This window comes from Cricetulus griseus, chromosome X, assembly GCF_003668045.3.
Source record: "Cricetulus griseus strain 17A/GY chromosome X, alternate assembly CriGri-PICRH-1.0, whole genome shotgun sequence".
In the NCBI taxonomy this organism is placed as follows: Eukaryota; Metazoa; Chordata; class Mammalia; order Rodentia; family Cricetidae; genus Cricetulus; species Cricetulus griseus.
Genome location: NC_048604.1, coordinates 36,914,387 through 36,927,899, shown reverse-complemented (window position 1 = coordinate 36,927,899; position 13,513 = coordinate 36,914,387). Strand labels below are relative to the sequence as shown.

At 37.3% G+C, this 13,513-nt stretch overlaps 1 protein-coding gene across 12 annotated transcripts in view; it reads left to right on the top strand.

Annotated features, from left to right (window-relative positions):
- The window catches only part of Pak3 (p21 (RAC1) activated kinase 3), a 256,170-nt gene that overhangs the window by 162,584 nt on the left and 80,073 nt on the right, over positions 1–13,513 (top strand). The window contains exon 1 of one of the 12 annotated variants that reach the window (XM_027433652.2): positions 7,222–7,316. The exons of the other annotated variants lie outside the window; for them this stretch is intronic. The gene's annotated coding sequence lies outside the window, so the exon portion shown is untranslated. Of the gene's footprint in view, positions 1–7,221; positions 7,317–13,513 lie in introns of those variants that run through there. 12 annotated transcript variants of the gene reach the window in all.

The window sequence follows — 13,513 nt, the reverse complement described above, 5'->3', positions numbered from 1 at the left end:
TATAAATGCTTCCTAGCAATCTGTCAAGCCCTCAATAATGGAGCCTTCATTAGCTGTTACCGAAAGTGACGAGGGAATGTAGAAGAACCCTTAATGCTGGTAGGGACGACAGTCAGCACACTTCTGCTCCTGACTCTAATGTTGAATATCTCCTTTATGCATAACAGATTGGCTCTTTTCTAAGGTTTGGTCTCAAATACCACAGTGGAAGCACAGTTTACTTAATTTGAAACTGTAAGGACATTCATGACCAAGCAAAGTGAGTGGTTAGCTGAGAATAACCAAACCATTTGAAACTTTATGTGGCTAAGAGGTATAAACAAGAACATACAGAATTGAGACATAACTCAATGGTAGGGTGCTTGCTTAGCATTCATGAACCCCCGGGTTGAACCTCCAGTGCATGTAAAAGAGAACACAAAATAAAAACCAGAACATAGGCTTCAGAGTCACACAGGAGGCTGTAAAGTCTCTGTCCTTAGTTTGCTAGATCTAGGACCTTTGACGAGTGAGTTAATGTTTCTGAATGTCAATTTCTTCATTTTTGAGATAGAAATAATGCTAAAGCCTCATAGAAACAAGTTAAGTGAACTTGTATGTGAGCAACTTTTAGCAGAATACCTAGGATATGATAAGATCTCAGGAAATGATAATTATATTTATAGCTTGGGAATTATGCAGCAGTGATGGTAAACAGTTTATTAGTAGGATGTCTTTGATTATTTAAAAGCACAGTCCACATGTAGAATATGAAGTCTTCACACGCTTCTGATGAAGTAGTTCCCCTTTCCATATAAATCCATCGATTGGCAGAGGAGCCAATCGATACACAGATAACCACCAGCAGTGTAGGCTGAGCAGGCTCCAGGCCAGAATGAATATTTGCATTTTCACGTAGAAAAATATTATGGGGCTATAGTAACTAAATGGGAACTACTTGAACAGAAGCTATTCCTTCATATGGAAAAAATATCTAAATGTGAACCATGGTTTATCTGTTACCTGAAACCTACTGTGTACCTTACACAATGCCCAGCACAATGCCAAGACTGCAATCAATGTGACTTCATTAGAGTATGCTTCAGAACCCGGCAGAGTATTAATAGCTACATTGGTAATATCTACCACCAAGAAGAATACTTCCTGAGGTATAATATGAGCTTTCTTTCATGTTGTTCCAGTTTCAACAGACTGTAGTGTTAGAATTCTCAAAATATATCTAAGTGTATCCATAGACCTGTGATAGTACTTGGGCATTTTGCTTCTAATGTGAAAATAACAAGAGAGCAAGTTAGGTTGACTACATAGAAAAGCTCGGGGACAGAAGGAACATTTCCGGCCTGTCTATAACTTTGCATCATGATCAATACATTCCACTTCAAGCATTCTCATCTTAGTTTCTATGGCCTCATACAATTCACCTTTGTGACTTCTTTTCTTTGTGATCCCTGGCTCCTCTCCTTCTTCCAGATCCTCAACATTGTTGTTTCCCAGAGGTCTTCATTTTTCTTTTACTCTATTCACTTTCCGGGCAGTTAAACATATCTTCATATTAATGTCCTCCAAGATAAAATTTTGAGTCCATATGTCCAGCTGCTCTTGCTTTAATTACACAAGCCAAACCAGTGTGTCACAACTAAGCTTCCATTGTTATTGTTTTAATGTTATCTCTACTAAGAAGACATGTAGCTAAAGATATCTTTTTTTTCTATCTTGAATTGTAGTTGCTTCAACTTGTTCTTACTTGTGATTTCAAGAGCAAGACGCTTAAACATTTGTCTTGCTCTCCATAGACATTTCTAGATTCACTTTTACTGAGATTTCCAATGTGTCACTGTTTTTGTCCTCCTATCATTGTGTATTTGAGATCTGTTTGTGTCTTTCTAGAATTTTTGTATTTTTTGGAAGAGCCTATGTAAAAATTTACATGCATTTTCTTTAAAACTCATTAAAAGTGATTGATATCCTACTGACCAAAAAATTTGAGAACAATTTGTTATTCTTTAGAGTACAGTTATTGCTGATAGTCCAGTGGCTGCCATGCAGAGAAACACTAGTGTAATTGCATGTGTTATCATCATACCAAATTCAATATTTCATTTCCCACCATCTAAGCTAGTTTATTATTCTCATTTCACAAATCTGAAAGTTGCAACACAGTTCTAGTTGGACTCATCAACATAACCTCATGGCTATAAAGCAAGGAGGCCTCCCATGTTCTTTTGTGTACCTCCTGGAATGGCAATACATATCTGTTCAGATTCCATTTGGGCACCAGGATGTTGGTGGCATGGGGATACAAAAAAGTCTGTGACTTATTTTTTAAACAATTTTTAATATTTATATCCCACCAGGCCTGGCATCACTACTATCATCTGTCAATTTTCAGAATCGGTGCTCTTCTCTGCTGGAATCTCGTATCTCTTCCCTTCCTTTTTCAGTGTTACCTGTGTTTCTTATCCCCTGGCTTATCATTTTTACTACTTGGAAATAAAAGTCCTGCCTTCAATTAGATATCTGCCACATTGTCACCTGTGTATTGGTTTTAAACTGCAAGCTAATTGTGTTATTCCACTACTTGAAACATCTTTGTGTAGGCAGAAAGAGGTCAAACCAAATAGACATATGAGACCTTTCTTAATTTCTCTCTACATTACGTGTCCTCTTCTTTCTCTGATCTCCCCTGGACATTAACACATACTGTTTGTTGTGCCTGGAACATGTCTTTCCTTTGATCTGGTTACTTGCTCTCCCTAATTCAGTTCAAATATACTTCCTCTGTAAAGCTTCTTTCTTCAACCTCACCCTTTCTCCTTCAATATCAGCCTGTTTTCATCTTTGAAGTAAACTGTCATAATTGCCCTTTTATGTCTCTTCAAGGGCCAATGCTATTCCTTGCTCATCTAGGGAGTTTTAGCTAACCATTTTCTCCTTTTCTTCTTCTTCTTCAGTATTCTCTGTGTGTCTGGGCATAGAACAGACATGGTGGAAATGCTGAATGAATGAATAGATTTGTGAATATTTAATGATTTCCTAAGCATTGTAGAATAATCCGGAAATAGAGATGCAATCAATCTGTTTTCTCTCCTTAGAGATAATTTTTTTCAGGCTCATAAAAAGATCTACTAACTAAAAAGCAACCTCACAATGAAAGCCACACAAGACAGCATAACTTAAATTTTAAAAGTAACACAAAGGAATAGTTTATTTTTCTAAGTATTGTTAATAACATTTCCCAGATGCCTGCCCTGCTCATATATATGTATTCAGCACTGAAAGGTTTTGTGTCAGACCTTATTGGCCTCTTCTTTTGTAGCTGATCGGGAACCAGAGTCTTGACTCTTAGACTTACAAATACTGCCGTCTACACAGTTTAATATCTCTTTTTTTTTCCTCATGCAGCACTAGCATCCTTCAAATCAGTAGAAACAAGGACACAAGGCAGAGAAAATATAAGCTAATGTACTCATGTACATGTTGATTCCCACTTTTCAAATTCTGGTGAACACTTACACACTCATCATACACTATCCATCCCCTTGACTCCTTTGGGGATATTAACCATGCTCCCTTTTTTATCCTTCTGAAGCATCTTATGCCTACCTGGATTGTATTACACTGTGTTCCTACTGTCTGTTTTCCTTGAAGACAAGGACTGGTCTTGATCCATCTCTATATTCTCCCTATATCCAATGCCATACCATAGACATGTGAATGTTGGTGACATGAATGGGGGTATATGTGGGGACTGTGGCTTTTAAATTCAATATCTAATATCTATATGCTATTATTTTCTTCGTAGTTATATTGCTATCTATACAGCTTGTATGTGTTTAAGGATAATATGCAGCCATTGTTGAGACTACCAACTTCACTTTGGACCACTTATTTGTATGTTTATGCTTATCACCTGGCATGATACCTGGAACACAGTACTTATAAAGATTTGTTAAATGGATTAGAGTCTATACAGATGGGTTGCTTAGGGGTCAGTCCTTAAAAGCAAAGTCATAATATTTAGCTCCTCAAAGGGTAGTAAGTCTGTTTTTGTCCAAAGTTTTCCTGAAATGAAAGTCAACCTCAGAGTAACAAAAATAAAGCACTAACTGGTGTGTTTTACTGTTAAAGGCAATGGTTTAAGATTCTCTCTTTCCCTGTATGCATCAGCATAACTTATAGATCCTTATTAAGCTGTGCAGACAAAGGTATGGGGCATTCCTAGGTGATCTGCTCAAGGACATAAGCCTATCTATCTATCTATCTATCTAGTGGTTGTTTGCAACATTTTGAGTGATATGCCATAGAGAAGTTGCTAGGTTCACTTTCAAAGGAGTTGGGCTATTCTAAGATGAACATCATTTCATGGAGATTTGTATATTTATTATGAAGCACCAGATTCCTTCTCCTTATCCCCAATACACTTGTCATTATATATTGCAAGCCATAGCTGATGTTTCCAAAGGACTAATTTGGAAACTCCTCGATGGTTTCTCCTCAGCCTACTGACTCTGGTTCTTCACTCTAAACTCTGTTTCTCTTTCATCTGCAATTTTCCCCACCAAATGCCATTTCTTTTTCCTTTGAGATGAGTGACAGGCCTGGCCTTGTTGGGGCCATAGAAAAGTACATAGCAGTGTCCTCTTGGTATGTGTGTGGACACTGGGGAAAGAAAGATGATTATGTGCAGCAGGAAGGATCTGCTCTAACAGGAACCCAGCACAAGTCATATCTTCTATAAGTGGACAGTGGCTTCTGTAATTAAGTAGTAGAGAGACGGAGAGCAAGGAGACCAAGGACCTTGTTTGATCTCACAATTTGCCACTGAAGAGCCTATGTTAGCTGTGGGAAGGCTGTAGAGAGCCCAACAGTATCAATTGTAAAGTTCCCATTCAGGTTAGGATCTTTGTTTCTAAATAATTATTTTGCATGGCTTATGATGCTTTCTGAAACCCATGGCCTATTTTGTTTGTTTGTGTTGTTTTTGTAGTTTTGAGACAGGGTCTTATGTAGTGTTGGCTGGTCTTGAACTCTTGTTACCCATTATTCTCAGTTGCTGGGATTGCATGAGTGCACCACTATGCCAGGCTTGGCCAATTTTTGAAAAAAAAATAAGACACTTGTCATTGGTGGTGATAGTTTGAGAGAGGGCAGCAAAGATTAGGAATTTCTAAGCAGGGCGGTGGCCAAGTAGATGTTTATGTATGACTATTTTTGAAGTGAGATAAATGAAAATTAAGTTTTGTCACCTCCCATTCTTCTTCCAGTATTTTAGGGAAATTTTTTAAAAAAATGTTTTCATTTTAGATTTATTTTATTTGTATCTGTGTTTTGTCTGATGAATTCCCTAGAACTGGAGTTATGGATGATTGTCAACTGTCATATGAATAGTGGACACTGAACCCCAGTCCTCTACAAGAACAGCAAGTGTGCTTAACTACTGAACCATCTCTCCAGAGGGAACCTTTTTTTAATAGATATTATTTCATATTTTCTAATATCTCTCAAATAAGACTCTGGAACACATGCTTATCCTTTTAAAATTGTGGATGGATATTTAAAATTTGACTAAAACACAGAAAGCTAAGGGGTAGACTTGCTATATTTTGTGCTAGCTCAAAGTCTTGTTAAAACATATTTATTCTTTTAAATTTCATTTTACATTCTAACTACAGTTCCCTCTCCCCCCCTGCCTGTCCCTCACTTCCCCACCCTGGCCCAGCCCCAATCCACTCCTCTTCACAGATAAGGGCTCCCATGAGGAGTCAACATAGTCTGGCACAATAGGTAGGGCAGGAGCAGACCCCTCTCCCATGCATTAAGGCTGAGCATAGTATCCCACCATAGGGAGTGGGCTCCAACAGATAGCTCAAACTCATTTACCCCCAAATTTGATAGGAAATCACTTGGCTGAAATATAGGCTTGCTAAGTTGATCTGAGTTCTTGGTTTAGAAATAATAGCAGACCTCAACTGCTGCAATATAGCTCTCTTCAGACATGCTTGGACATCTACCTTACACAGAGCCAGCCATTCTGGGAAACTAGGAGCACAAGAAGGAGCTAAGATAATGAGCTGTGAGTCACAGGTTGATATGCAGCACCCAGGCATTTCAATGTTATGCAAAAAAGCCCTAGGAAATTAAGCAATTGAAATTCTGAGCTTAAATTTAAGAAAATGTGTTGATGTTTCACTGTGGTGGATAATTATAATCCATGCATAGTAAAAGGGAGCAGCTAGAAAGTTGGAGACCCAAGACATTGACTCACCACACCCTGCTCCCTAGGGCTATTAGTCTGCATCTAATTTGTTCCATCTGAATGTTTCCAAGGATATTACATTTTCTATTTGAGAACCCGGAAATGTTTTATTACTGAATTTTGCTTTCCATTTATTTTCCCCACCTATTCCTTTGAGGTATCCTTTGGTGTAATTATTTCTCTTCTTTCTTGCTTAAAAATATCTCTGCCTTTGTACTTCATGTTTCTTACTTTATCTGAGGTATGTTGGCACTGGCAATAAAAAGATGAAGTGTGTAATGATGCATTAGTCTGTAAATATAAATACACACCAGACAATCATTAGTGCTTTCTTGGCATTAGCTCATGCAGCATATATAATAAATAATAAAGAATGGTGCTGCATTTATTTAGAGGCTTAAGAAGTCATTTGAAAAACAACATTTTGTCCCTTGTAATCTATGCAGATATGAGGTCCAGATGCTGGAGGTATACCTACTGATTTCCTTTTTAACAGCCTGACACTGAGATCTGTAACTATAATCTGCTGATTTCTTGGCCTCAATGCCAGGTTCCTGATGAAAACAATGGAAGTCTGTCATAAGAATGTTAGCAGGGAACAGGACTACTGTACAGCTGAACTCATTTGCGTGTGTGAATGAAAGAGAACATGAATGTTTTCTATGTGAGTGTGCTTGTATGTATGTCATCAGTGAGCTATCTCTTGCATAATCTCACATTGAAACTAGACGGCTGTAAAAGGAGCTAGTGCCTCCCTTGCTTGTCCGGCTGCTTTTGCAAATCTCCTGCCTAACAAGTAGCTCAGCTCCTCCTGATCAAATGATCTTACAAATGGCTTCCCTCCATTATCCACTGTAATGGTATCTCCCTGGCGAGGCTCTCTGAAACAGCACACCCCTGTCTCTGATAGCAGAGTTCTCTTGGTGAGTGCTCCCTGAAGAGACAAGCTCCAAAACAAGGCCATCTAAGAACTGGTACAATCAGTCAACAAAACCTTTTGGAGTTCTAGCAATAAACTGAATAGCTTTGGGCCTTTGGATGGGAGAAGCAAATGAAATCAGTAAGTACCAGCCTGAAGTGAGTTGCTATGAAAAGGCTATACTTTTTCTCTTGCTATATGAAGAGGTATAAAGCGTGTATAAGAGAAGGGTGTGCATCTTTCTGCTTACTTGGATATATATCATACTGTTGTAGTGTGCTGTTAAAAGGGAATTGCCAAGAGTTTAGGAGTTTAAGGTATCCTAGACTTGGTACTTTAACTTATTTTGTCACTTAACCTGCACTCTGTACATTCTTCATGAAGGGCATGGGGATGGTAATACCTTCTTCACTGTGTTGATGTGAGACCCAAACCAGAGCAGAGCATGGAAGCTTTTTAGAAATTACAAACTTGTATATTTTAAAAATGAGATGATGTTAACCAGATGCTAGTTGCCTTTTGAATGATGCCCATCTGCTTTGCAGTTAGACCAGTGCTAGTATTTGCAAGTAGGCTTCTTTGTTCAGACTTGCTATAAGTAGCAATGCATACTTATGTAACATTATGAAAACCTACTCAAAGCTGAAACTAATGCCTAGAATGTATAGTGCTCCACTTAGTCATCTCAAATACAATGCTTGTTGGGAACAATACATGGTACTAGGTAATATGAAAGCATGCATTTATGAGAGAGGGGCTCCTACCCTCATGGAGCTTATGATCTACTGAGAGAGAATGGCATGCATAATGGCCCCATGCAGCTTGAGACAAAGATGATAAAAATCCTGTTAGGCCTATGTAGTTGCCTATGGTTAATGGATGAGCGCTACCTTGTTCACTTAGTCTGAGTATCAGTATGATCCCAGATTATCTTAGAGACTTCGATTTGGCTCATTGTCTTTACTATAAAATATATGTTTGACATAACATAGGGATTAATGTCTGAAACATATCTAGAAATATTCAGATACAAGTTGCTATAGAAATACAAAGTAATATATAATACTTTTTTTCATAAGATTTTGTACCTTTATGAAAGGCTACATGACTTTTCCTTCTTTTTCTTTCTTTCTTGTTTTCTTTTGGTGGTGGGGAAGAAGGAGACAACTTATAAATCATCTACTATATTTTCTCACATTGTCAGTCATGATTTTTGAACTAGGTAAGTTCATTTGCTAATAATGCATGCCATATAGTGTGGTTTTGATGTTGGCCTAGGCTAGTTACCAAGATGTGCTTTGTTTCCCATTACAGGATATGCTTTAAACATTTGCATGGCCATCTTGAAAGTGTGTGTTTCAGGTACAAGGGAGAATAGAAAAAAGACAACAAGTGTTAATTCTTGAATCCCCTTTCCTATCACAAAAGCACAAGTAGTGTATATACCATTTCAATAAAGGCAGCAATCCCATTTACAAAATATGGCTCTGTACTGATACAGTTATCTAAAGAGATATATGATGACTTTAAATCTATACTTATTCAATACTTTGAAGTCTAAAGGGTGTCATTAAAATTTTAATACACGATCTATAGCACTAATTCTTTTTACATGGAACCTCCCCCACCAAAGAGCTTCCAGAACTCATGTTTTAATAGGATTTTGCTGCAAGCCTACTATGTCTCTGCAATCCTAAAGTCCATATTCTTTCATATGTCCTTGTGTCAAATGAGTATTATAACTCTGTCATCACAGTTTCGTTAACATTATTCTATTCTATTTTCATATATATATATATATATATATATATATATATATATATATATATATGAAACATTATGATTCTGATATATATATCAGAAACATTATGGTTTACCCTGGGTATTTCCTCTAGGCTCCATCCCAGTCTTGTGGTGTATCCTCTAGTTTCATACACATAGAATTTCACACAATGTTTGTGTGATCATCAATGTCTAATAATAGCCTTGTGTTGCTGCTGATTTGGGGGCTTTCATTTGATTGTGGCTGTGCATCTGCTAGGCTGTGCTTTTGGTTGAAAGGCAGACAATATATTTGTTTTGTTGACAAAAATATGCAAGTAAATAATTCCATCAGTTTTGAAAGTACACAGACATTTGTTTATTTCTATATATGTCTCTCATGATATCTGTTTAAAATATTTAATTCATTTGTTTATGTCATGTAATTTGTAGGACCAGAATTTCTGGCATTTCCTCCTCCATATACTTGCTATACAGCACCTCTAATTAATGGCTGCATCCAGTTCAGCATACATGTCACAGTATGAATTTTGATCATGTTTTCTAGTATACAGTTGATTACTGTTCTTTGACCTTGACTTTTAGATCTGTGCAAGTTGATGGCTTTCTTTTCTAGCCTCCTGAGAGTTTATTCTGGTACTGCGTATCAGGAGAATGCATGTTGGAAAAATGAGAAAATAGTGAGAGTGGTTGAAAATTTCTAATTGTTACATCTATAGTTTCCCTGCTTCATTTTTCCTCCCAAAATGCTTTGCAGCAAGGTTCTTTGTCAAGAGGCAAGTCAGTAAGGAGCTATGCGTATTCATTTAGTCACCCATGTACACATACCCTCACACTGTGGATTAGACTGAAAGGAGAGAGGAAAAGACAGGAAAAACAATTGTATCCTAGTAGTTTTAAAATAGGCTGTTAAAGATCCTTGGTCATAGCAAAATAAAATATTTTTATAATAAATGCATTCCAATTGCAATTGCAGAGCCTATGTCAGCACTAACTCCCAAGGGCTGGCTCAAAAATACGTAGCATCCAAACGAAAATTTGAATACTTTGTGAAAAATGTAGTAGCTATGTAATCAAGTTATGAACAGATATAAATTGTGGTTGTTTGTAAACTAGTGTTAGCTAGTTTTCCACAATGCTAAGGACCAGTATCTAAAAGTGAAACGAATGGCCTGTGGCTAGATCTAAAGTGCCACTTACTTGGAAGTTTCTGTTGTAGAAGTGAAAAACAACAGTTAACTCAAGACTAAACAGTGTTTTTATTGGGCTCCTAGAGAATAATAGTGCTTTTGTATAATACTTGAAATGGAGCCTACAGCCATCCCAAACAAAATAGTCTCTTTTAAGATCTTGGAAATAATGACATCATAGGCAGATTGAAGCAGTGATCCATTCATTAATAGTGTCCTTTGTAGAAAGCTCTCTCAGAAGAGGACCTGACTTAGTAAATTGGTATTCTTTACAATCGTAACATAATAAGATTCCCTCTTTCTTCATTTATGGAAGAGTACAAGACAGCTCTCACTTGGGAAAAATACATTAACAGCAAGACTTCCTTGTGAATGCCTCCCCTTCCCACTGTTTGCAAATTGAAGCACTTACTTTGAAGGTGGGTTAACCATATCAAGATGATAATTTTTGTTTGTACTTTATAAAACTTGACAAAGAGTTGAAGTAGTATCAAGATAATTCAAAGAAAATTAAAATCTGTGAAGTTTGCACAAATGAAGAGTATTTAGATCATGCTTTATATTCCCAGTGTGGAACTGGATGTCCATTTTTCAGTCTCATGTTCATTCATCTCCATAAAGGGTTATTCCACTCCTTCTGATGAACCCCCATGAGGCTAATGAATCTAAAACCACTACAGTTTGTTGAGGAATAGAAAGTTGTCCACAGAAACTCAGTTGTCTGCAGAGTGCCTGGGACATCACACTGTGTCAATGTTTTTGAAATTTGAGCTGAAGGTTTTTAAGACAGCATAGAAGAGTTTTGCTTGAGTTCTGTATCACAAGTAGTCCTTAATACTCAACCCCCCCAAAAAAAGACCTGGCCAGATAGCATCAGGGTCATCAGGTAGCCCAAAAAGAAACAGTGCATGCTTCCTTGTTTACATAGTGTAATTAGGAATGTGTAAATAGGTGTGGAAGCCACACCTATTTCTTAAGAACAAAGGAGCACAGTATTTTAAATTACGTAGTTGCCCTAGAACCCTTGTTGTCCTAGACTCTTGCCTTGTTATGCAAGATCAGATTTGTTCTAAAGAGGACATGCTTGTCTCTGGCTTCTGTCATATCAAGTTAAGTAATATGTCATCAGAAAATGTGTGCCATCTGGAAAATTGTAGCTCTTTATCTATGTGGGACACAACTTTCCAGAAATTTCTCTTGGTATTGCTATTTAAATACTCAGGTCCTGCCCAGTAACTTTCATATTTAGCTTTTTTTTAAATCAAGCTAGATGTTGCAAATCTGAGATTTTTGTAATGATAACTTCACATTTAGACATTAGTATGGAGCTCAGAATAGTCTCAAATCAAATTCTTCCCAGTGGCTATAAGGAAACTGTGAGGTGGGCCAGTAAAATATAATGCCACTGGTGAAGTCAATCTTTTCTGGAGAAGAGTAAATTTAGAAGGACCAAAGGTCTAAATGCAAAAGAGAATGTAGTTCATTAGCCCTGTTTTCACACGTGTGTTACAATAATTACTAGTTCCATTAGCTTGTGTGCATCTATTTCACCTTGACATCATAATTAGATTTTTTTCATTGTACCTCATGCTATAGTTTCACTTATACAGGACATATGAGGCTTATTAGGTTGTTTGTGGTGATGACAGGACATTTATTACCAGGCGCTTTCACCATAATGACTACTGAAAATATACAAAATTGGTCTTAATTCATTAAGATAATGCAAGGCTTGGCAAAGCAAAATGAAACACATCTGTGCAAATGATAATCAGACCAATAACTTGGAACTGACAGGCATCCAGCAGGAAAAAAAGATATTATTCAATACCTATTCCTTTCCTGTTGTTTGATCATTTCTTACATTCACATAATAAATTTGAGTTATTTTCCACTCATTAATCCCTTCTTTCTCCTTCCTCTCCAGCTCCAGATGAAATGCTTCTTCTCAACCAGTCTGCCTAGTTTCATGTTTTCTTTTGGCCTGTAGCTCACTGGTTTTAATTAAAGTCTCTTTCTGGGGTGTGAGGGGCCAGTTATTTACAAGAGCAAGCACAACTTAGAAGTGTTTATACCACTGGTGAAAATTCTAGTCCTTCCCCCAACATCCTGTAATTGGCAAAAGTCCTCAGGAAGAGAGTGGGGCTTCACGGACTGTATATACTGACTGAATTTAGAGCATAGGGAAACTAATTTAAGATTTTATTGCCATATATTACTATACAAAATAATTTCACTATGATATTTAATACGTGTACATAATGCACTTTGACCATATTTACCCCTTTCTTGTCTTCTTTCATCCCTCTTTCTGGTCCTCTTCCTTGTCCTAAATCTCTCTTCTACTTTATTATATTTTATTTATTCTGTATTTTGCATGTGAGAGAAAACATAATACTCTTCTTTTGTAGTCTGGCTAATTTCATTTATTTTGTTATTTTTCAATTGCATTCATTTTTCTAAGAACAGGATTTCATAAAACAGTAAAAATTTAAATTCTCTTCATATGATATAATTCAGAAGTCTTTGTTAAAAACAATAAAAATACTGTAACCACTAAAACTGAAAGAAATGATGGTAAATCATTTATTTGTTTTTGTTTTTTTCTTGTTTTTTGAGACAGGGTTTCTCTGTGTAACCACTCTGGCTGTCCTGGAACTCACTCTGAAGACCAGGCTGGCCTCAATCTCAGAGATTCTGCCTCTGCCTCTGCCTCTGCCTCTGCCTCTGCCTCTGCCTCTGCTCTGCCTCTCTCTGCTCTGCCTCTGCTCTGCCTCTGCCTCTGCTGCCTCCTGCCTCTGCCTCTGCCTCTGCCTCTGCCTCTGCCTCTGCCTCTGCCTCTGCCTCTGCCTCTGCCTCTGCCTCCCGAGTGCTGGAGGTTAAGGTGTGTGCCACCTCTGCCTAGAGACAGGCCATTTCTTATTGCAACAGTTAATGAGGATACCCTTTGTTATTTCTGTACTTAAGCTCACTTACAGCAAATGTCCTTTTCATAGAGTGACCTGGTAAGTTGTATTTGGAGAGTTAATACATTCCTAAAATAGTGGTAAATAATACTAGATAAATTTATAGTGATTACACTGTAGCTGTGTTTGATTTTTTTTCTTATATTCAAACCATAAATTCATTCCAAAGGCACTTTTAGGACCCAACTTGTGCCTGTGAGGGTTAAATCCTATAAGTGGAGCACTAGAATTAGAATAAGAGTACACTTGGACATAAACATTTCCCTGGAGATGCCATACTTTTTCCACTTCATCCTCTGAGTTGGATGAAGCATGAATATGCTCAGATTTTGGCATAAGTACCCAAGTAAGTGAAATTCATAGTAAATAATAAATTTCTAAAACCAAGACTAGATTTTAC